The sequence below is a fragment of the Emydura macquarii genome, unplaced genomic scaffold, assembly GCF_026122565.2.
Source record: "Emydura macquarii macquarii isolate MOO-44397 ecotype Brisbane River unplaced genomic scaffold, CSIRO-AGI_Emac_v2 contig_2473, whole genome shotgun sequence".
NCBI classification, from domain to species: domain Eukaryota; kingdom Metazoa; phylum Chordata; order Testudines; family Chelidae; genus Emydura; species Emydura macquarii.
In genome coordinates, this window is record NW_027132610.1 from 39432134 (window position 1) to 39456264 (window position 24131).

The following is a 24131-nucleotide window of genomic DNA, read 5'->3' on the forward strand; positions in this document are numbered from 1 at the left end:
ATAAATTAAAATAATATACTATTATTAACAAAATCACCTGGTTTATAAGGAGAAAAGGTAGTGAGACTTGCAGAGTTCAACACATTGTTAGTATTACTTTAATATATAATAGAAATTAGTCTCTCTTAAATGCTTGAAAGGCTTTTCATAGACTACACACTCCACTATTAAATAAACCATTTATTAATTGGATTTATATTAGGAAATCTCCATTCTGAGATTAAGATCCCTCTGGTTTCTGAGAGAAGCCTGTGAAGTCTGAGGCGAAAGGATCAACATTTATGCCTAGTGAAGCAAAGTCTGGACTAAGATTAATTTGCTTATTAGAACAGTGAAACGTTATTCTGAAATTTTATATTAGTCTGTTTCAGGATAATTGAAATTCCTCTGGTCGTTTTTATAGGCCTCACTTTCTCTTTTAAACATCTTTTGCTCTGTCTTCTCATTCTGCCTGTGAAGGAGTGTACAAGCCCCGCACTGGTCCGGCTGGTGTTAATCCCCCTCAGCTCTACTGGGCATGCTCCACCTGCAGCTTCAGTACAAAAGAGAGCAGCCCTGCTCAGTTGGGGTGGACTGCTGGAGAGGGAGGACCCATCTTGCAGGCACCGGCCCTGGAACTGCCAGAGCCGCAGACCGTGCAGGCTGAGAAAACTGCAACCCAGGCGGATGTCGCACTGCCCAAAGCAGGTCCAGAGGAAACAGAGTCACTGAAAGCTGCAGCAACCGATGACCCCGGAGACCCAGGAGAGCTACTGACTTTGCCACCAGGGCAAGAGGTAGGAAGTAGCCCAGGGGACCTAAATTTTACTACAGTAGGGGATTGGGGAACCAGTAAGCGTGTTTCGGGAGGATCCCCGCTGACTCGGTAATGAGTACCCCCAACACTGCCAGGGCCTTGGCCTGGTGCTTGGAGGAGCAAGAAGGGCTGGAGCCCCCCCCTACCCAAGGCGCCACACACCCCAAGGTGGTGCCCCACTTGCCCAATGTATCAGTAGGTCACAATACCCCACAGAGGGAGGTGGCTTTATTGACTCCAGCCATTAGGTATCACTGCCCTGCCTGAAAGGGCCACTTATTGACTCCGGCCACTAGGCCCTATTGCTCTGTGAACCAGGGCCACCCTATTGACTCTGGCCATTAGGCCACTCAGCCCAGACTGCAAGGGCAGCCACATTGACTTAGGCCACTAGACCCAGGCTGCCCTGAAAGGCAGGGTGGGAAGTTAGACTCAACCGCAGGGTCACAGTGCCCTTTCCCCCTCCCAAAAAGGGGGGGTGTGTGTACAAATTCCGTGACACTGCCTTAAAGAGCTAAGGATTTCCCTTTCTTGCCACTTGTACCTTGTATTTCTTCTATTTCAAGATAGGCATTGTTCTGGTTGGCTTCCATGAATAATTTCTTTCCAGAATGCCTCCCCACTTCCCGTTCTCATGCATGATGTATCTCATTGTCTTGTCTCATTCATACTAGCTTTTCCATTCTGGAAACGGAATATCACAATAGGTTTTCTTCTTCAGTCAAAACTTGTTAACTTCAGTTACATATTATAGAAGAAATTAACCCTGCTGCCGCTGCATTTTGTGAGTGGGTGCCTAAGACACTTCTTAAATGAATGGACTGTCCAGTGTCAGGGCTGAGAGGTCAGGCCAGTTTTTCAAACCTGGGGACGTCATACAGTTTCCTAGGCAAAGCCAGTCTCAACGGGGTGGCGTGTTTCCTTGGCATACCAAGCATATTCTGTTAGCAGAGATGTGGTTAAAATACTGCTACTTACCATCTCCTTCATTTCTGTAGGTTCTTTTATGTCACTGTTTGAGGGATAAATCCCATTGTCACATAGCAAACTAGTAAAAAAAAGAAAAGAAAAGAAAGTCCTTTTAGCTAATTCTATTCAGTGGTGGTGCAAGATATAAACAGACTAAGCAATTGCATAGGGCCCCCAGCAGCTCATGGGGGCCCCAATTTAGTATTATCCCCAAAATGTAATGCATATTATTTAATGTGGCCTTTTAACCAAGTGTATTGGTATGTGTTGTGCTGGTGTATTTTTTGGTTTGTGGAAAGAATGCAATTAGCATTTTTAGAAGGTGTGTAGGAGAGACTGCAAAAACATCCCTGCTTAGGATCTACAATGGGCTAACACTGACTCTAACTCTAGTTCTGCAAATACATCAAGGAAATAGTTTTAAGCTGTACATTTTTAGTGAAAAGATGCAGCAAACACTTCTTACATACTCCCTACTCTCACTGACTGAAGTGGTTGTTTGCACTGTACAAGAAGTGCAGAAATGGACCCGCCAGGTGTGTGTGCCTTTTTTTGTTTTAAGCCAGTGGTGCGCAAACTGTGGGGCACGTCCCCCTAGGGGGGTGCTGAGGAATATTTGGGGGAGTGAGTGGTGATGCCAGGCTCCTCATACCAGCCCCGCATGGCAGCCCGCATGGGGAGGTGGGGAGGGAGCATCACCTCCCACCCCCTGATTTACCTCAGCGGAGCATCCAATCTGAGGGTCAGTGTGTCATGTTGATTTCTGATATTGGCATCCTCCATGCTCAGTATTGGCTCCACTCCCAGAGATCATCGCATGCACCTTCCCCCACCCTGAAAACCCAAGGGGGGGAAGGGCAGGTATTGGCCTTGCCCTAACAGTGCAGTCTGGATGCAAGGTAGATGCAGCCCGCTGCTGAGGAAGCTTTGGCTGCACAGTAATGGGGGAAAGGGGGAGGGCACAGACAGATTCCGTTAATGGTAAGTGGGTGCGTGACTGGAAAAGTTTGTGCACCACTAAGCAATACTCAGCTTTTCCATTTTCACCTGCAGCATTTCTCATTATTTTTTTCTGCTTCAAGGATATTTCATTCAAGCAGCAGCTTCCTTTTGAATTTTCTTTTGCTTCGTGAGAGACTCTCCTCCCTACCTTTCAATAGCTTGCTGTGATGCACTTTACTCTGCTCCTTCCTTGCTGAAATTAAGCCCATCTGTTTTTACAGCATCGTGCTTTTCTGAAATAACACACCGTCTGTTTCCCTTATTCTGCTCCATAGTTTCCCAGCCGCTGACCCACTTCACTATCCTCATTCTTATTTATTATTTTTTTCCAATGGTACTCGCAATGTGCTAGGCACTGGATAAACATAAAAAGATGTCACACTGTCTGCTAAGAAGCAATATCTCTTTAAAAGCTTTCAGTCTTGAGTGAACAGAGAAGAACAGAAGGTAGGAGGAAGGAATAAACCGAAGAAATAACTTGATTACAGTCATTATTGGCCATATGTTGATATTCCCTTTTTTTACAAATCAGAAATCTAAAATTACCTGCATTTGCCCGCTCCCTCACCATGCTTAGTTGGTTGGTGTCACTTTAGAAGTGAGTCTTAGGGAGGAATTTGAATGTAGAGAGGATACTGGATTTTCAGATTAGCTCAGCTCAGAAAATAGGGAGATTGCATAAAAGACAGCACAAATACCTCGGTAACAGAAGCAGACAAATGGTATGTCGGGGCTGTCATCACTGGTGTGGAAGGGGAAAGGAGCTGAAGTGAATGGATGAGCAGAAAAATAGGTAGGGGTAGAAGTAAGTTGGGCACAGAAGGCAAGGACAAGTAGCTTAAACTTGATGAGTTAGGAAACATAGAGCCACTGGAGGGATTCAAAATGAGAGGAGACTTGGTCAGAGCAAAGGGCAAGGAAGGTGATCTTGTCATCTATGCTTTGTATGAACTTGAGGGCAAAGACATAAATACTGAGGAGGCTAGAGAGGAGTAGGTTGCAGTAATCAAGATGACAAAGAGGGCTTGACTGAGCATTTTAGCTGTAAGGACTGAAAGAAAAGATCAGCCATTGCAAGCCACCTTACCCAAAAGCACCATTTGATTTTTTTCCTCCCTCACTTTAAATGAGCTGTCTGACCTTCCTCTGTAAAACCTGGCATCTCTTTTCATATTAATATCCATGCCCTACTCTTGTCTTAACTTGCCCTTGAGGCCCTTCTCAAGAATAGCAAGGCTACAAATGCGAATGATTAGCCCTGAGAAATCAAAAACTTTTGTAGTAGGTGTTAACCCCTTTGAGGGGGTGCTCCTGAAATACCATACTGAGCATCTAGGGGACTTGACCCTGGACTACAACAGCAATGGTGTCAGAGGGTCAGGACTCCATTTCCCAAACTGCTTAGGGTCCAGGGTGGAGATAGAACTGGCTACCAATCATAAGCCAGAACTCAGAGACATAGAGTTTGGTTTTACTTTCAGTTTTAGCTGTTTGGAGTATAGAAATATCACAGTCAGGGGGGTCCCTTCTACCTTCCACATTCCTACCCCAGGGCAGACTTCATTCCTTTTGCGATTTCTGGGACATTGAACAGTGTCCTCTCAGGAGAGACCAGAAACCATGGAGGCTGAGGACAGGCACAGTCAGGCTACCAAGAGCTAGCCTAACTGAGCATTGGAATCCAGACCAAGGAGCCACAAGGATGATCTTACCAACCTTGGTGTGAATACTACGTGATTGTTTATTTTGCTATATTTTTAAATCAGCCACCAGCTTCAGTGTTGCACCTCTCATCATGAACCGAGCCTAAACTTGCCATTTGCCTAAGCAGATGCTCGGCGGGAGCACAGGGTGATTTGTACTGGGAGGGGTAGAGTTAGATAGTGTTTGTTCTGTCATTTATTATCCTAATCCCTTTTCCGCTGTCCCTTATCCTGAGTTCTCCATGCCCACTTACTGTTTTATTATTGTGGGAATTGTGATAGCTATTTTATTTGTGTGTGCTCTGACTAACTGCTCTCTAAATGAGATTGTGTATTAAATATTTTCCCAAGGGACAAGGCCTCTGTGTTCTCTGCATTAGGAGGGGTTTCCTTGGGTGGAGGTATCAAGTGCGCTTATAGGCGAACCCAGGACCCATAATCCTCAGGAAAAAGAGGCAGAAGGCTGCAGCGACACCTCAGGGCTGGGGATACATAGATGCTATTCTTTACACCCTCATTTACCACTCTTCTTTTGGCAGTAAGATGTCATTAAGATCTAATACTGAATCTCCAGCAACATTCAACTCCCTGATTCTCATGCTCTATTTTCTGTCCTCACGCCTTTTCTTTGCTTCTTTTTACTATCCTTACAAACATTTCTATCCATGTATCACATGCTTTTCTCCCCTGGATGACTATTTCTGCTTGAAATTTTAAACCTGCTACCTTACATGCTGCATTAAGCATAGCTCAGATTTTTTTCATATGGCTCATATTTACTCATATCTTCCTGATTGTTTCTACTTCTCTTTAGCCCTCTCAGCTTATTTTTCAACAATAAGCATATGTGAAATGCTTCTTGACTCTTCAGCTTTAACAAAAGCAGATGTGCCATTGCTGTGGCAACAGATTCCTTGATTCAGGTCTGACCATTTGCTTCCTTCCACTTAAGGGAGCACAAGGTAAACAAGAGCTGTGCACAAGAGAATTTGAAATATAAAGAATAGGAAAGGGAAATAAATTAATCATTGATGCAGCCACTCAAAAATTTCAGAACAAACACACTCCAGTTCTTAAGCTGTATAAAACAGGTGGCAAAGTTATTGTATGCCAGGAGCGTAACATCATCTTAACAAAGACATTAAATGTGGCACATAAGTCTGGGGTATATACCTTACCTCACTCAAAACTGCCTTCACCAAATAAGGACACTCCACCAGAGAAGTAGATTGCATCATGGAATGGGCCACCCAAATACCTCGGACAGCCTGCTTCAATATGGAAATAAAACCCACACTGATCACACACCCCTAGTTTTCACCACCGCACACTGGAACCCATGGAGTATCATTGAACAATTACAACCCATACTCAATGGGGACCACAACCTGAAAGACATTTTTCCTTCCTTTTCTGGCCTTCAAATAACCTCACAACCTCTGCAAGCTCATCATCAGAAGCAAGCTCCCCATAGACCAGAACACACCAACTCAAAGCGGCACCAGACCCTGCCAGAACAAAAGATACAAAATCTGTAGACATATCTCCACTCCTGTGATGATAAACACACCCCACAACACATCTTTCAAGATCCATGAGTCCTATACATGCTTATCACAATATATGGTGTACCTCATCCAGTGCCCTAACTGCCCCAAAACTATGTGACTGAAATGAGATAATCACTATGCTCTCAAATACACTCACACAGAAAAATGATGAAAGATTAAAAAAAAACCCCAAACCCCTATCACCTGTGGGTAAACTTTTCACAAAGCGATCACTCTATATCTGTCTTCTGTCCTCATCCTCAAAGGATGCTGCACAACACCTGCTGCACTTCTGCACAACACCTTCAAAAGATGAACCTGGGAGTTTAAATTCAGAGCTTCGCTAGACACTGAAAATCATGGACTGAATAGAAACACGGAATATAACCCACTAACCCTGCTTCCCCCCAGAGGACTGGAGAGGTATTAATGGGCCACGTCACCTTGAATGGTCCCTTGAAATATGTGTTATTACTTAAGCTAAACAATCTATTCCACTTGGGTGATGTCTACCCTGGAATACAAGATTCATGGCTGGCTTGGGTCAGCTGATGGGCAAGTGGGGCTTGGGCTGTGGGGCTAAAAATTGCAGTGTAGACATCTGGGTTCTGACTGGAGCCTGGCCTCTGGGACCCTCACCTTGCCTGGGGTCCCAGAGCTCATGCTCCAGTCTGAGCCCAAATATCTACACAGCAGTTTCACACTCCCACAGCCAGAGCCCTGCGAGCCTGAGTCAGCTGACTTGGGCCAGCTGCAGGCGTTTAATTGCTATGTAGACATACGTTCAGAGTACAGTAGAACCTCAAAGATACAAACACCTCAGGAATGGAGGTTGTTCGTAACTCTGAACAAAACATTATGGTACAGTATCCTGCAGTCAGTGTTTTCCAGCTGAGGCTGAGAGAGATCTCTGCGAAGGTGGCACCTGGCAGCACTGTCTGGTTTGCAAGCAGCTCCCTGCCCTGTTCCTGTTTCTTGCCCTTGGGCTGAACTGGGGAGACCTGCCCTGCATCCTTAACACTACAAGCCCCAGCCCTAAGCTGCCTCTCCCTAGGCTCACACTGCTCTGTGCACTGCCTGCTGCACACTAGAGGCAGCGTATTGCAAGGTGTTGGTGCCAGCCCACTGCCAGTGCCCCTCTCTCTCCTGCCCCTTGCACTCCCAGGGGTGCAGCCACGGGCAAAGTTTGGGCACATTGTTGCACAGGTTGTGGCCCTTTAAAACTCCTCCAGAGCACAGCCTCTGGCTCCCACTCCAGGCCAGGATTTGGCTGCAAGAGCAGCCACTCTCAGCAGCTCAGTCTTTCCTAGGCTCAGGTTCCTGGGACTGAGCTTGTAAGCTTGTCCCCCTTCTGAAGGGGAGGAAAGGTGCTTTTGTTCTGCATGCTCCAGTCAGGCTGCCTTGGGCTGGCAGCAGGGGCTCACAGCAGTGCTTGTGAACCTCAGCGTCTTCACCTTTTACCTGTAAGTGGCTGCCCCTAACATGGCAAGTGGAGTTGGGGACAGAAAACCCAGATGTGCCAACCTTTAAGCTGCATTACAGGCACAGTATAATACATTACAGTATTTGCTATTTTTATTTTTTCCCCCTCCGTTGCTGCCTGATTGCTTTCTTCCAGTTTCACATGGTGTTTGGTTGACCAGTCAGTTCGTAACTCTGGTGTTCGTATCTTTGAGGTTCTACTGTACCTTTCTTAGACCTGAAGAAGAGCTCTGTGTAAGGTCAAAAGCTTGTCTTTCTCACCAACAGAAGCTGGTTCACTAAAAGATATTACCTCACCCACCTTGTATCACTTACTTCCATAGCTGGGCAGCTATAATTTGATGTCTGGAGCAGGTTACATTTACAGGCATCCAAAACTGTAATCTTATATGGCAAAGTATTAAAGCAGATTATTGCCTTTTATTCTTTCTAACTTGATTCATAGGATAGACCCCTCTGTTCCTTCAGGAGTTCATACAACATTATTTATTACAGATTATTTTGCAAATATAGAAAAAAGCAATGTGGTATTTTAGAAAAGCACCCATTTTCTCATTCAGATTTTTCCTCCAGGGCTGAAAGATGCTAACTTTGAAAGATGAGATGCCAATGGGCTGTTGAACACTGGAGACTTTTTCACAGGGCATAACACTACTGAAATTTGAACAGCTCAGATTGTTTAATCTACTTTCTCAGGATTTCTCTATATACTTACAAAAGTACACATTTTCTGAATACAGGATACTCTACAACTGAGGAAGAATAGATTAGAAGAAACACTCAGATGGTGGCCTACAACAAAGAAATTGCTACCGCTAGTGAACTATTTCTTCAATGAGAAATACTCCAAAGTGTATATCACAAATTCTATACCTTAGACTTAAGGACTTAAAATTCCTCTTATGGATAATAAATTGCAGAAAGCACTTTAATACCACGTTGATGTCCCTATTTATAACAAGCAAATGCAGTACATCATGCTGCAAATATTTTACTATTTTCCTTCCATTTTCAACCAAACGAAATCAGATCTACATTTAAGAGACTCCAAATGTGATTAGCAATCACTCTCACTCATACATTATGTATTGGGCTGTCATTTCATATGCCAATTTGGGGCACTGATTCCACCGTTTCATAAATTCCAAGTTGTCTGCTGAGCCAGCATTTAAACCTCATGTTATGTCCTGGGAATGGTCCACTGACTCAAAGCCCAATAAAGCCTAACTATTTTTGAATGTCTGGACCAAAGCCTCTGTCACTGACTTAAGAGTACAGAGTTTGATGATGATGATGGGGAAAAAGTTATCCTAAATGTATGGACTGCACCACAGAGCTCATATTATAGCTGGAAATATGAGCCTACCTTACCCTATTGAAAACAACACACAAGAGCAAAGCTTCTGTCACCTATGGGACACGTATAAGAATATACTGAGTCTTTACTAAATGATAAATCGAGTGCCAGTTTAGACTCTGCTGATGTCTGAGTTATATTCAGATCTATTAATCTGTTGCCCAAGGTATTATTAGAATTTGATACTGTGTTTTATAAAGATTAGATGGATGTCAAGGAAGTTTATTTATTAGAATTTTTATTAACTGTGTTAGACAGTTAATTTTTAAAGAAAATAAAGACAAAACTAAGCATTCATGTTTACTGAGTGCTTTATAATAAAGTACAGTTCTTCTTTTACTTCCTTAGTCTGATGTAACATTTGATACTCTCGTCTCTTCCTGATCTTCTTGAATATAAATAGAATGTTAAGAAAGAAAAGACACAGGCTGAAAAATACCATTTTTAATATTGTGGCTTTAAAATAACATCCCCAAATCCACCCACCTCCCTCCTGAAAGAGATTGGAATACCAAAAAATAAAAAGGAAATTATTCATTAGGCCCAGATTCTGTGGTTCAAATCTTTTTGGTGAGGATGGAGAAAGAGACGGCAAAGGTATATCGGCCAATCTAACTGCAGAGTTCAGATATTGCAAAGCATAGTCTCTGTGTTAATTGCTATGGTCATAGGAGCTGTTAATCAGTATCTGCATTTAAAAAACCCACCACCCCAAAACCTATAAATAGTTAACTCACAAGTAGACTCTGTAGTAAATATTTCAAGGTTACATTTGTTTTTGATTAACAACAATCAGTGCTACATTGAAGTCTTTTTAATTGTAACACTCAGCTTCCTACAAACTGGAATGTATTAACAGTTCTAGTTATTGAATATTCGTGCTACTTGTTAGTGTGGCAGCTCACATTACTGATGTGCTGTAAAACGATGTACAAATTTCAGCTAAGAACTGTATTTAAATAATGTTATGGTGTTTGTGGCCAAAGCCTACAAAAGCAAGCAAGCAAACAGTTAAGGTAGATTCTTAATGTATGTCCACTGCACCCAGAAATAAAAAGAGGCTAGTGCTATGTAAACCTTTTGGTGTTATGTATTGTAGAATAATTTATGTTATTGCTTTTACTGGGTGAGGCAGAATGCGGGAAGCTTGACTGGGTGCTTCCTATCCTATGCTGTAATAGTTGTGTGGATAGAGAGAGAACTTTAAGAAAATCAAACATTTCATGAGCATCATAGTCATTTTTAAAAAATCAAGTATTTTAAGTGGTGAAGGACAACAGTGAAAATGATGCCCTTGTGTTTGTCAAACTTTGGTTATGCTATTGTTTGTGTGGTGTGACCATAAACTTTGGGAGATTTCAAAGCCCAACATTCCACTCTCTAAAAACAGTTATTTTCTTACTCTCAGAAGTGGAAGAGAAAGTATTCGTGTGTGTCTGTGTGAGTGTGTGTGCGTAAGCACAAATATAGTATATGGATTACTAATACTAATAGTTATTTTAAAAGGACATCCACATTAAAAATATAAAAACTTATATCAGTTTTGAAAACAGCTATAAGGAAAATTAAGGTAGGACAATTTGAGGCCTATAAACCTTAACAATGTCCTCTTAACTATAGCATCATAAATGTGATGGCAGAATGCTGTAAAATCTGACTGTATTATACACATAAATAGTCACTTGCACTGTAATTTATTAACATTTTGGAGCAATTTAAGCTTAACACTGTTCAAAAAGACCCCAAGTTAAAGGCGATTTGAAGGCATGAGGACTGGGTCAGATCAAACTTTCAAATATTAGTTAAAAATGATTCCTTTTTCTATGTACAAAGCCACTTCCACAATATTCTGCATCCTCAAATGGTCAGTTAAAGCCGACTTCTGGCAATGAACTCAACATAGGTAGAGACTTGTAACTCTGTGCAACCTCACTAAAGTCAATGGAACTACCCCCAGTCTAGTGGGTCCATCTATACCAAGCCCAATGCAGGTCAGGGCCTAAGTGTTTTCCTACAATGTGACAAAGGTACATATGATGCAATTCTGACCCCAATGAAGTCATTCCCACTGATTTAGTGGCACCAGAATTTCACCCCCAGAGCATTATGTGAGTCCATTTTTGTATATATTGATATAAATCTCAATTAAATAAGAGAACAAGTAATTTCCGGTATCTTCATTTGCAATGATTCAATTCACCTATACACTGCACCAGAACCAAATAAGATAGCTAGAGTTCTGAACTATATTAACAGTCATTAAATTATTAAAAATACATGAAAACAGATGGTGAGCCTCCAGGGCTCCACCATCTGAGAAACAGTATAGCATTATAATCCTACCTTCAAGAGCAGAATGGGTAATTAGATGCCTTTTAGAGTTCCACAAAAATAAGACTTTTCACATTCAATAGTCTGAATCCTAGTTACCAAAGGGATAGTGAGAGAGAGCTGTAAGAAATGAAAGATTCATCAGCTGAACTGTAAAAAGCAGAGAATCTTCTCTTTAAATTAATATCAACAAAGAAACAATATATGGTACAAGCTAGTAACTGTTACTATAGTTTTTGGCAACTATAAGTGAGATTTCCCAGGGGTCTACTAGGCACACCTCCATTGGTTTCAATAGACATGCACCTGCTTATGCCAACAGTGAATTTGGCCCTCTGACTTTAGAACTTAAAAGCCAGTGGTCTGAATGAGCTCTCCTCCACCATCCATTGATGAACTATGGGAAAAGGCCTCAGGAGTAGACCTTATTTGCATAGACACATCTACTTAGCTAAAGTGATCCCGAGACATACTTTCCCGAGACATACTGCTTTGCCAATATGATCAATTCTAGCTGTTCTGTGTTCTCCACTATCCAGTGACATCACTAAGAGTTGAAACCTCTGCATACTGGGCTAGTTGGTGGAACATGGCATTGTGGCTAAAGTCAGCATGGTGGGAGATGCAGTAGCAGCAGCAGTAGCAAAGTTGCCCCCTATCCAGCAGACCTTAGAGCTATGATTACTAATAGCTTTGCTAAGTGGTCATGGCACTGCAGGCCTGTTCTGGGATGGGCCAAAGACATGGCAGAGGCAGAGGCAGCAGCAGTGGTGGAAGCATCAGTCATGTCCTCCCCCACCATGGAGTGAGGGGGTTGGAGGTGAACCCACTTGAATGAACCCCTTGACTCTGGGATTTTGCTGCTGACCTCAGCTGATCAGCATAAGTGGAGCACAACAGCAGGAAATGGGGAATGGTATGTTAAAGAAACATTTATCCATTGGACTTCCACACAGCAAGGTGGGAAAATGAGGCAAAAGAATACTGCCCAAGGTACTGTGGAACTGGGTGTTTTACTTGTTATTTGCATACATTTGAGTCATTGTTGCTGTGTTTTCCCAAATTAATTGTTGGGCCCTCTCCCCCTTTTTGTTGTACAGTAACTCAGTGCATGTGAGTGGGGAAGTATTGCCTATTAGATGCATTTAGTTTTCTGAGGTTTATGGGGACGGATGGGTCTCAAGCCAGTTTTGCTTTTTTTTGTTTGTAATTTTAAAGAGGAATCCCTTTAAATTGAACCTGACCAACACTGTTTGGCAAAAGGGTTAGAAACTATTTTAATATTTTTGAGACAGGCCAATCTCATGAAAAATATCCACACTTCTTAGATGGACAAGGTGTTGCAATAAAGTCTGTTAGCAGATAATCTTTTATTATATAAAAAAATCAGCAGATGGCAGCATACAGCTAGCATTTTTTGTTATGCTGTTTTGTGTAGTTAATAAATGGAATCTTTATTAAATAAATGTAATATGCAAAACTATGATCTATTTAGAGACATACAAATATGATAAATGTGAGTTTAGATTCTTCCTTCTTGCTTTGCTTCCAAGACACAACTATACTCATTTGTATTTTTGTTTTCCTCTTTCCATTTTTTCCCTACTCCAGATGGTGAGATTTATTACAGTTACATAGTCATCTTCTGCACTTTCCTCAAACAAAGAGTTCTCTCTTCGAGAGTTGCTCATATGCATTCCATTTAGGTGAGTGCGCGCCCCGTGCACGAGCCTGCGGAAAACTTTTCTGCCCTAGCAACCCAGCGGTCGGTCTCGGCGCCCCCTGGAGTGGCGCGCGTATAGCGCGGTATATAGGGCGCCACCGACCGCGCGGGTCCCCAGTTCCTTCTTTCCGCCCGTGACGGTCAGTGGAACGTCTGCCCCTTGCCTTTAATCAGCAAGTAGCAACCTGCATTGTATTGTATATAAGTTCTTTATTGTTTTTATAGTATATAGTTAGTGTAGTAAATAGTGTATATAGTTAGCCCCTAAGGGGCTCCTTAGGAGCCATGCCTGGCTCCACCGGGTTTAAACCCTGTGCGGCTTGCGGTAAGCTGTTCTCCGTCAGCGACCCCCATGACCGCTGCCTTCGGTGCCTTGGAGAACAACACCGCAAGGACAAGTGCCGCATATGTAAGGCTTTCAAGCTGCGGACGCAAAAGGACAGAGACGCTCGCCTCCGGGCGATCTTGATGGAGACGGCACTTCGTCCTGACTCCGAGCCGTCCAGATCACCCACGGCACCGAGCGTCTCGTCGTTCCGGAGCGCACCACCGGTACCGACGCAACCACCATCGGTACCGTCTAAGCCGGTACCGAAGAAAAGAAACGGCCAGCGGCCGCACCTATGGACTCCTCCCTGCGACCGGTACAGCAGGGAGTGACACAGGAGATGCCCCAGCCACGTGCCGTTGAATCTGTCCCGGCACCGGCATCTCCTCGTAGAGAGCCTCCCCCGACCCCGAGGGGTGGAGGAGAGCCTCTACAAGGGCCGTCGACGCCGGAGGCGTTCACAGCGGCACGAGCCCTCATGGCCCTGCCCACGCCTCCATCCCCCCCTCGGCCGAGGGCATCGGGGATAGCGTCTCGGGGTAAGCCCGTGCTGGGCTACTCCGGTGGGAGGTCGAGACGGGACTCGGTGTCTCCCCCCAGACGGTCGGGGAGAGGGAGAACAACATCCTCCCCCCCCAGCTCCGACCGCGAGTCGTTGAGCCCTCCCAAAGAACGGCACCATAGCTGTTCGGGAAGCTCCCGGGAAAGCTCCGTAACCGAGGTGGGACTTTCGGAGCCCCGGCGCCACTCAACAAGGCGGGATAAGTCCCAGACGTCGGAGACACGGCACCGCTCCTGTTCGTCTTCGGGCTCTCGGCACCGATCTTCACCAGCCCCGGTACCGAGACGTGCGGCTGAGCGTTCCCGGTTATCGGAACGCAGTCCGGTGCGGATCCCGGCGCCCCAGCCACGGCACCGGTCTCGATCCCCGGCATTACATCTAGAGGGGCAGCGGGGCACACCACGCCGGGCTCGCTCGCCCACCCGCACTCCAAGCCCATCCCGCCATTCCTCACACGACGCCCCAGCGTCAAGGGCACCGAGGACTCAAGAACGGTACCGGCGCTCTGCTAGCCCGGTACGTTCGAAGGCGTCAGGGCAGGCATCTCGCCCCTACCACTCCTCCCGATCCCCGGTACCGACCGATACCATCCGGTACCGGACCAGATCGAGATCGCCAGCTCCCTCCCCGGCACGGCGTGCGGCACCGAGACAAGACACGGAGCATCAGAGGCACTCTGGGGCCTCGGTACCGCAGGGGAGCCGGTACCATCAATCCACGCGGGGCCGCTCTCATAGCCCGGCGTACAGCCATCGGCACCGGGAACGCTCTAGATCTCGTTCCCGCACCCCTAAGAGACCCTCGGTACCGGACGCCTCGGCACCGGACGCCTCTACGGTACCGCATTTTTCCTCGGGGAGCGACGCTCAAGAAGCCCTAGGGCCCACGCCAAGCGCCGTTATAAATCGCGGAGGTACTCCTCCTCGTCCAGCTCGTCTCCTCGACGCAGCAGGCGCCACCACCGCTCGTCTAGTCGCAAGCGAAGTCGCAGATCCCCCAGCCCGGCTCATCCATCTGCGCCCACGTACCCGGCACCGGGCCCGGTACCGGCGTGGGGACAAGGCCCTTGGCAGTGGCCTTATTGGGGACCCTGGCCCCCTCAGACAATCCAAGGCACAGGGTCACTCCCCTCCTCCTCCAAACCTCAGCCACCCCCCACCACAGGGTGGACAGCAGGAGGAGCGCCCCCAAGATGGGGATCATTCGTCGGACTACGAGTCTGATCCTCTGGAAGGGCCCTCTACAGGCCCGTTGTTACAGTCCTCCTCCTCCTCCCCACCCGATACAACATCTAGGGACCAGAGGACCCCTTTGCCTGATTTTAAGGCTCATCAGGAGCTCCTTAAGCGGCTAGCAGAGAACCTTAACATAGATCTCAAGGAGCTCTCGGAGGAGGAGGACCCCATATTTGGCATGCCAGCCTCTGCAGGCCCCTCCAGGGTGGCACTCCCGGTTCATGACCAGGTACTCAAACGGGTGAAACCCATATGGGAGACCCCTGCCTCGGTAGCTCCAACTTCTAAGACCGCGGAGCGTAAATACTATGTGCCGCAGCAGGGGTTTGAGTACTTGTACAACCACCCAGCCCCCGGTACCTTAGTGGTGGACGCGGTCAATCAGAGGGAGCGTCAAGGTGCCCAGGCCAACACTCCCAAAAATAAAGACCTTAAAAAGCTAGACCTTTTTGGGAGAAAGGTGTACTCCACCGCGGCCCTTCAGCTCCGCATAGCAAACCACCAAGCTCTGTTGGGGCGCTATAATTTGAATCTCTGGGCCTCACTCCAGAGATTTACGTCGGCCCTTCCTCCAGATCTAGCACAGGACTTCACCACCGTCCTCCAGGAAGGGTCAACTGTAGGGGGAGCCACTATCCAGTCGGCCAGTGACGCGACCGACGCGGCGGGTAGGGCCATGGCGTCCGGCATTGTGATGCGCCGGTCGTCCTGGCTACAATCATCTGGCCTTTCCACGGAAGCACAACAGGCCATTCAAGATCTGCCCTTTGACGGTACAGGCCTGTTCTCCGCCAGGACAGATGATAAGCTGCACGCCCTAAAGGATTCTCGCGCCACTCTGCGATCCTTGGGGCTTTACGTCCCGCAGACTACGAGGCGCCAGGGCAGACAGCAGCCCCAGAGGCAACAACAGCAGCAGCCCGCTCCTAGGTTACCCCCCGCCAGACCCAGCCCAGAAGATCAGGGGACCGTTTCCGGCAGAACAACCGCCGGAACCGCCCCGGGCCTGCCAAGGGCCCCCAATCCGGGCCGCGCAAGAATGGCAAGCGCCCTTTTTGATGGGACGCTCGGGAGCGGCAATTCTGCCATTCTAACGACCCCGAGGGTCGACCAGGATCTCACCCTACCCTTCAAAGACAGACTTCGCCCCTTCCTCCGAGAGTGGCGAGGCATAACCTCAGACCGCTGGGTGTTAAGTGTGGTGCGGAGGGGTTACGCCTTACAGCTCTCGGCTTTCCCACCGGACTCTCCCCCTACCCCGTCCCTCTTCAGGGACCCCTCTCACGAGCAACTCCTCCTTCAGGAGGTCCGCTCCCTGCTCCGCCTAGGGGCAGTAGAGGAAGTCCCACCTATGGAAAGGGGCAGGGGGTTTTATTCCCGGTATTTTCTTATCCCCAAGGCAAAGGGGGCCTCCGGCCCATTCTGGACCTCCGCCGCCTCAACAGGTTCATCAGGCGGCTCAAGTTCCACATGGTCTCCCTAGCCTCCATCATCCCCACTTTGGATCCTGGAGATTGGTATGCCGCTCTCGACTTGAAAGACGCATATTTCCACGTGTCTATCCTCCCTGGCCACAGACGTTTCCTACGGTTCTTGGTAGCTGGTGGCCACTACCAGTTCACGGCCCTCCCCTTTGGCCTCTCTTCAGCGCCCCGGGTCTTCACCAAGTGTATAGCGGTGGTGGCGGCCTACCTGAGGCGCAAAGGGGTCCAGATCTTCCCCTACTTGGACGATTGGTTACTTCGGGGAAGATCCAGACTCCATGTGGCAAACAGTTTAGCCCTAACGTGCGAGACGTGCAACAGACTGGGGCTGCTCATAAACGAGCAGAAATCCACATTGACCCCAGTCCAGCGCATAGAATTTATTGGGGCCACTCTGGACGCAGTACAGGCCAGGGCCTTCCTCCCCCTACCTCGTTTCCAAGCCATGACCGCCATCATACGCGAGCTACAGACGTTTCCCACAACCACAGCCAGACGCTGCCTGCAGCTGTTGGGGCACATGGCGGCATGCACATACGTGGTCAGACTGGCTCGCCTCAGACTCAGGCCTCTGCAGGGCTGGTTAGCATCAGTATATGCCCCAGCCAGACACTCTCTGGGCAGGGTAGTCACCGTCCCACCCCAGGTCCTAACGTCACTGAACTGGTGGACAGACCAGAGACAAGTAATGGAAGGAGTCCCATTCTCGGACCTGATCCCCTCTGTAACATTGATCACAGATGCCTCCGATATCGGGTGGGGGGCTCACATTACCCACAGCCTGAGTACTCAAGGTCAGTGGTCAATGCAAGACAGACTGCTCCATATAAACATTCGGGAACTCCGAGCAGTCCTTCTCGCTTGCAAGGTTTTTCTCCGCTTTCTCAGGGGGCGGGTGATACAAGTCCTTACGGACAACACCGCCACGATGTTTTACATCAACAGACAAGGCGGGGCGCGTTCCTCGACGCTGTGTCGCGAGGCGCTACAACTATGGGACCTTGCGGTGAGAAACGACTTCCACTTGGTGGCATCTCACCTACCAGGGGTGAGGAACGACGAGGCAGACCGCCTCAGCAGGTCGTTTTTTCCCCGCCACGAATGGTCACTTCATGGGGAGATTACAGCGTTTCTCTTCCGCAAGTGGGGAGTTCCCCATCTGGACCTCTTTGCCACGCGACAGAACGCGAAATGCCCACTATTCTGCTCCCTGCGAGGGCGAGAACAGAACTCAATTTCGGACGCGTTCCTGATAGACTGGTCGGGGCCACTTCTCTATGCTTTTCCACCGACCCCACTGCTCCCCAGGGTACTCTTGAAAGTCAAGAGGGACAGAGCGGACATCATCCTGATCGCACCGGCATGGCCGAGACAGCACTGGTACAGTATGCTGCTCGACCTTTCCATCGCCGCACCGATCCCGCTCCCGAGACGATACGATCTCCTCTCCCAGGAACAGGGTCGCCTGCTCCACCCAGACTTGGACTCCCTCCACCTGACGGCATGGAGGCTCCATGGTTGACAGAAGGAGAGAGGGCTTGTTCCGCACAAGTCCAAAGCGTCCTGCTGGGGAGCAGGAAACCTTCCACCCAGGTGGTTTATCGGGCAAAGTGGAAACGCTTCACTTACTGGGCACAGTCACGTGGTATTTTGCCTCTGGACTCAACTATCCAGGCTATATTAGACTACCTCCTCCATCTGAAGATGCAGGGCCTTGCCCTGGCCTCCTTAAGAGTGCACCTGGCGGCCATCTCGGCCTTCCATTGCCCAGTGGAGGGGAGGTCTATATTCTCCCACCCGATGTCCATCAGGTTTCTCAAGGGAATAGAGAGGCTTTTCCCACAAGTTCGTGATCCCCTGCCTCTCTGGGACTTAAACCTAGTTCTCACTATCCTCACAGGTCCCCCCTTTGAGCCTATGGCTACATGCCCTCTTCTAGTCCTATCATGGAAGGTAGCCTTCCTCGTAGCCATTACATCGGCTAGGAGGGTCTCCGAGCTGAGAGCCCTAACCTCAGACCCTCCTTACACAGTATTTTTCAAAGATAAAGTGCGACTGAGACCCCACCCGGCCTTCCTCCCTAAGGTGGTGTCCCAGTTTCATTATAATCAGGATATTTTCCTCCCCGTGTTCTTTCCCAAACCACACGGATCGGAGGAGGAGCGGAGATGGCACTCACTGGATGTCAGGCGAGCCTTAGCCTTCTATATAGACCGGACTAAGCCGTTCCGGAAGTCCACGCAGCTCTTCGTCGCAGTGGCGGACCGCATGAAAGGCTCACCTGTCTCCACCCAGTGCATCTCCTCCTGGATCACCACCTGCATCCGCACCTGTTACGAGATGGCGAAGGTACCACTCCCGGGACCGATTACAGCGCACTCTACCAGGGCCCAAGCCACCTCGGCGGCTTTCCTGGAACGAGTGCCCCTACAGGATATCTGCAAAGCTGCAACCTGGTCATCGGTCCATACCTTCACATCTCATTATGCCATCGTGCAACAAGCAAGGGAGGATGCAGCAGTTGGCAGAGCCGTGCTGAGAAGGGCTTCACGCCACTGACTCCTTCCCGCCGCCAAAGGTATGGCTATGTAATCACCTAAATGGAATGCATATGAGCAACTCTCGAAGAGAGAAAACAGGGTTACTTACCAGTAACTGTTGTTCTTCGAGATGTGTTGCTCATATCCATTCCAAACCCACCCTCCGTCCCCGCTGTCGGAGTCGGCAGAAAGAAGGGACTGGGGACCCGCGCGGTCGGTGGCGCCCTATATACCGCGCTATACGCGCGCCACTCCAGGGGGCGCCGAGACCGACCGCTGGGTTGCTAGGGCAGAAAAGTTTTCCGCAGGCTCGTGCACGGGGCGCGCACTCACCTAAATGGAATGGATATGAGCAACACATCTCGAAGAACAACAGTTACTGGTAAGTAACCCTGTTTTTCATACATTTTAGAGTGAATACAGATGGATCAGGTTAAGGATCACTTATGTTGCAAGTAATTTAAGTTCAAAAGAAATTATTTTACTGGCTCCAGATCTTTCTGCACATTTGCTATATGCAATAATGAAACCAGTGGGTTAACAATATATGTGTACTCTCACACAATGGTATTGTTGGGTGATAAATGAGATCCAATCCAAATTAGGCTTAAACAGTTTATTGTAGCCTTTATTTTGAATGTTTTAAGACAATGCTATTATTATTTGTGTATTACATATAAATGCAAAAACAGACAAGGCAAGAAAAGTAATTAGCAAAAAATATGTCTCCTGGGAACTTTTCTTTTCTCTTGTCTCTGCTTTGTTGTTCCCCTGTTCTTCTTCACTTTCTTATTGTCAGTTAAAATAAGACACACAACCAGGTTTCACACAACCCTGAAGCTGTTTTAACTAAGTTTTGAAAAGCTGGATCAGCAGAGACAAATAAAAAAGCAAAAATTCCTTTATATTTTCTTATATTATTTAGTGTGTGTGTGTGTGTGTGTGTGTGTGTGTACACATTTGACCTGCACAATTCATTACACAGTTATCTAACAGTATGTAACACTAAATTAAAACAGAGTTGCAAAAATCTAGCACATATGATCCTTAGTCCTTGTTTTGCTGTATTAGAAAAACAGGGCCTTCCAGTTGCTCTTGCTTTTCTTCTGGACTCCAGTTTTAAAGTGCAGTTCTCTCTCCGCTTCTAGCCTGCAAAGAGGATGTGCGTGTGTAAACACACTTACATTGGTGCCACCTAGGGTTGCCAACATTGTATTTCAAAAATAAGGGACAATTTTCTTAGCACCCCCAACCCACTACCACTCCTCCCAATATCACCATCATTTATTAATAATAATAATAATTAATATGCAGTACTCACCTATCTTCACCAGGGGTATTTCTTACTGCATTTTGCAGCACTCAGCAACTCCTGATCCTGCTGTACAGAGATGAAAAATAAGGGACATCTCTTGTAATAAGGGACTGTTGGCAATCCTTCTTGTTGCTTATAACTGGTACCACATACCACCACTGGTACTATACAATCCTTGGTACTTGGAAAGTAATGGAAATGATAAAGGATGTGATCTTTAAGCATCTAGAAGTATATCATATGGTGTTAAGGACAATTTAGTATGACTTCATGAGTGGAAAAGAATGTCTAAACAAAAATGAGTGTCATTCCACAGAAAGGGAATGCCTGAAAAATGTGAAGCAATTTGTCCTAACATTTTAGAGGTCTAATTAGGTCTAATACCTTTTTAGAGGTTTAATAATTAATAATACCTGAAGATAAATATGTCTTCTTTTCATACTCCACTGTAATAAGCCCTAATCTACGTTGAAACTCTTTTTACAATATTTTTAAAAAGGAATAATACATCATGTAAGTTGCTCAAAAGATTCTAACATCAATAATTCAGGAAGCCTTTTACAATAATATAGAGACATTTTCAGAGCTCATAAAATGGTGTCTTATTTAAGTACTAGAAAATCAAACAATGCCTTGCAATCTCTTTCCTCTCTGTTCTCCCATCCTTTCACAGAAAGTCAGGGACAGCAGGCTTTTTTGCTCCACAGGAAAGAATTGTTATAGAGACCCTTCTGTGTGTAAACCCCATTCCATCCATCCTCTCCATCTCCAGTTGCCATCTTGAAAGCATAGATACCCTTGCCTCAGGGTCCTTCTGCTTTGTTTCCTCTTCTAATTTCTCATTCTTTTTCTTCCCTCTTCCTTACAGTCAAGGACAACAAGATGGCAAATACAGAGCAATCCAATATTCCTAATCGTACTGAACATTTAGCCTCTTTGGACCTTATGCAGGGTGATCAAAATCAGAGAGAGAGATTTTAAGGTAGTGTACTTTATTCAGCATTAGAATCCTGTGCTAAGAGCAAAAGGTGGTCTTCTTTAGAGTAGAAGCCAAGGCATCCAATGACAACGCACATTTCTCTGGGACTTCATATTAGAAGGTCCAGTTATTATGCTAACTATATGCAGGGCATGAACTCTCTTATCTGGCCAGAGATCTATGCTCCTGCTTGGTCAATTCCTGCATTTCTTGATATTCACCAGATATTAAATGGGTTACAAAGTTTTAACCTGTCTCATTTTCAAGAGTAGCAAGCCGTATGTTTTCAGGGCTCTTTCAGAGAAACACATCTGCTATTATCATTATTGTCTGATAGATCTAGGAGGCAGATCTTCAGCTGGAGTGAAATGGCAAAGCTTCTACCTAGCTGGCATATGAGCAAGTTCAATATTCATCAAGGTAGGGATATTTCTATTTTCTGGACCGTAAGGCCTGAAGTATCTGTCTCCAAAGCATGTAAGGAAACGTAGTAATTCCCTCACACATTCATGGTATGTTATCAACTGATCTTGAGGTTTTACAAGCATGCCGGAGGCCTCCTTCACAAAAAGAATCTCCTTTTCTCTGATTGTACATCCTGCTCTTTTCCCCTCACAGGAAAATGCCTCTTACTGCATTTCTTCATTCCATTATTCCTCTTCTAACACTTCTCTTGCTCTGGAATTGTCTAATTGGAGAGAAAGGTCATTCTGGAGTTTACATAAATTTATTTTGCCTCCTTGTACCCTGATAGGTGGAGGCATGACACCCACTGTCCTTGACTGTCTCTGTGGGAGATGAAGGATGAGACTATGACTAACAGAATTACTGGTGAGTAATTTTCCCTTAATTTGGATATTAATCTATAAGTCTGCATTAGTAAAATGTTCATACTATATGACTGCCCATGTCCAACTCTCTATTTCGTATGGACTCCAGAACCCTTTGAAAATGACAGCTCAAAACTAACCTGTATTCTATTGCTTACAGCCAGAACTATCAACCTGTTTCCTGGAACACTTTTATTACAAACCCTCACACCATACTGGCCACAAACTGCCTGTTGACACTACCTAGTCTCACGTATTTATATTGCATGTAACATTTACCTTGTTACATGCATCTAACTCACAACATGAATGTAAAGTTATACGTATATATATAAAAGTAAGAAAGTACTATGTTTTGTCTCCCTTTCTTTTCACTCTCTCTTGCCTATTTATGGTAATTCTAAGGTTTCACATCATTGTGGTCTATTCTAACCTGTAATGCTGTACATTCCCCAATTAACCATACTTATGTAGCCGTGAAGAGCCTAATTCCCAGTAGCTTTGTTTAAAAATAGTCCTATGCAAATATTTGCAATAGAAATTGAAACTCGCCAGTGAAGCTCCTATTTACCGCAGTGTGGGGGGAATCCCCACATGAAGCAGGTCAGGGTATAAAGGCAGAGAAAGGAAGGAGCGGTGAACGGGGTTGATGGAGGGCAGGGAGGAAGTTGAGAAGAGGAGATGTGATTGGACAGAGTTTGAAGGTCAAACGCTCCAGGTGTAAATGTCCATTTCTGTGTTAGAGGTGCAGGCTCTCAAAGTTGCTCCTGCTGGTACTGCTGCCAGAGTGAGGGGAGGAGGAGGAGAGAAACAAGGGAGCAAGGATCTTTCATAGGCCACCTAGGAGTTCCCTCATCTTTGGTTCTGGCCATACCAGTGAGTGGGGGTTAAGGTTTCTGGGACATACTAACTCAATCTGGTCTTGGGGGTGGGGGATTCAGTGCTGCACTCAATGCAACTTGTGGGGGGAGGTCAAAGGAATCTTCTACCTTCCTTCCCCACCCCAAATATCATGGAAATTAAATGCAGAAAGTAGCATTTTATTTTCTAAAATGAGAAAATATGAACACTCCAAAATCAGTAAATTCCATACGTTAAGGGCTCCATTTCTGAATTAATTCAGCCACGCTGTAGTATTTTCTGTTTCTTTTCTTTGTTACCATGAAATCTCTGATGTACAACTCTTGCTTATTTAAAATAGGCCATACAAAATAGAGTGCACAAGAAGTCTGCTTTAGCAAACACTTAACTGCCAGGTGTCCTGACTTTCTCCTTCTTAACATTGCATGAATATTATTTTTTGCTTCTGATTTATGAATATGTCTTTTTAGGACTCACTTAAGAGTTTGTAGTTTATAGTGTACAGATAGACCGAGGATAATTATGTCACTGAGGATAGTCCTTTTATACAAAGTGTAATACAGTGTTTCTGCCTGTTAAAGTCTGTATTCACTTATTTCAGGTTTAATGACTTAGTGACAGTGCCTTATTACCACTGTTACCAGGGTAACTAATAACTAATAATGGCTCTGTTCTGATGCCAAAAATGGTTTCATTTTAAGTTCATCCATTCAATTTTAGGACATTATGCTGCAGACGTAGCAGGAACTAAACTCTGACTTTTTTTTCCCCTTTTTTCCCTTAGGTTTGTTTTGTTGTTGAAAAAGAAAGAAAGAAAGAAACCAAAGACACTATTGTGAATAAGAAACCCTGTGATGCCCATGCATTGAAAAATGCTTTTACAGCTGTGTGGCATCTAGAAACAGTATAATGAAATTGTGAACTTGTGGCCTTCACAGTTTTCTCTTACAAATGATTTTTTACTTTGATAAAACATTTATGCTTTGCTTTGATTCTTTTGTCCTTGTTCTGGCCTGTTAGATTTTGGATAATCCTTAATTTTCCTCTATAAATTTCCTCCATAGTTTATCTAGTATTTTGAAAC

General features: G+C 46.0%; 1 long non-coding RNA gene across 1 annotated transcript; it reads left to right on the forward strand.

Annotated features, from left to right (window-relative positions):
* Window positions 1-640: 640 nt before the first annotated feature.
* On the forward strand, window positions 641-24131 carry LOC137162881 (uncharacterized). Its single transcript, XR_010922545.1, has 3 exons — window positions 641-776; window positions 22111-22187; window positions 23832-24131. It is a non-coding gene; the product is annotated as an uncharacterized lncRNA (long non-coding RNA).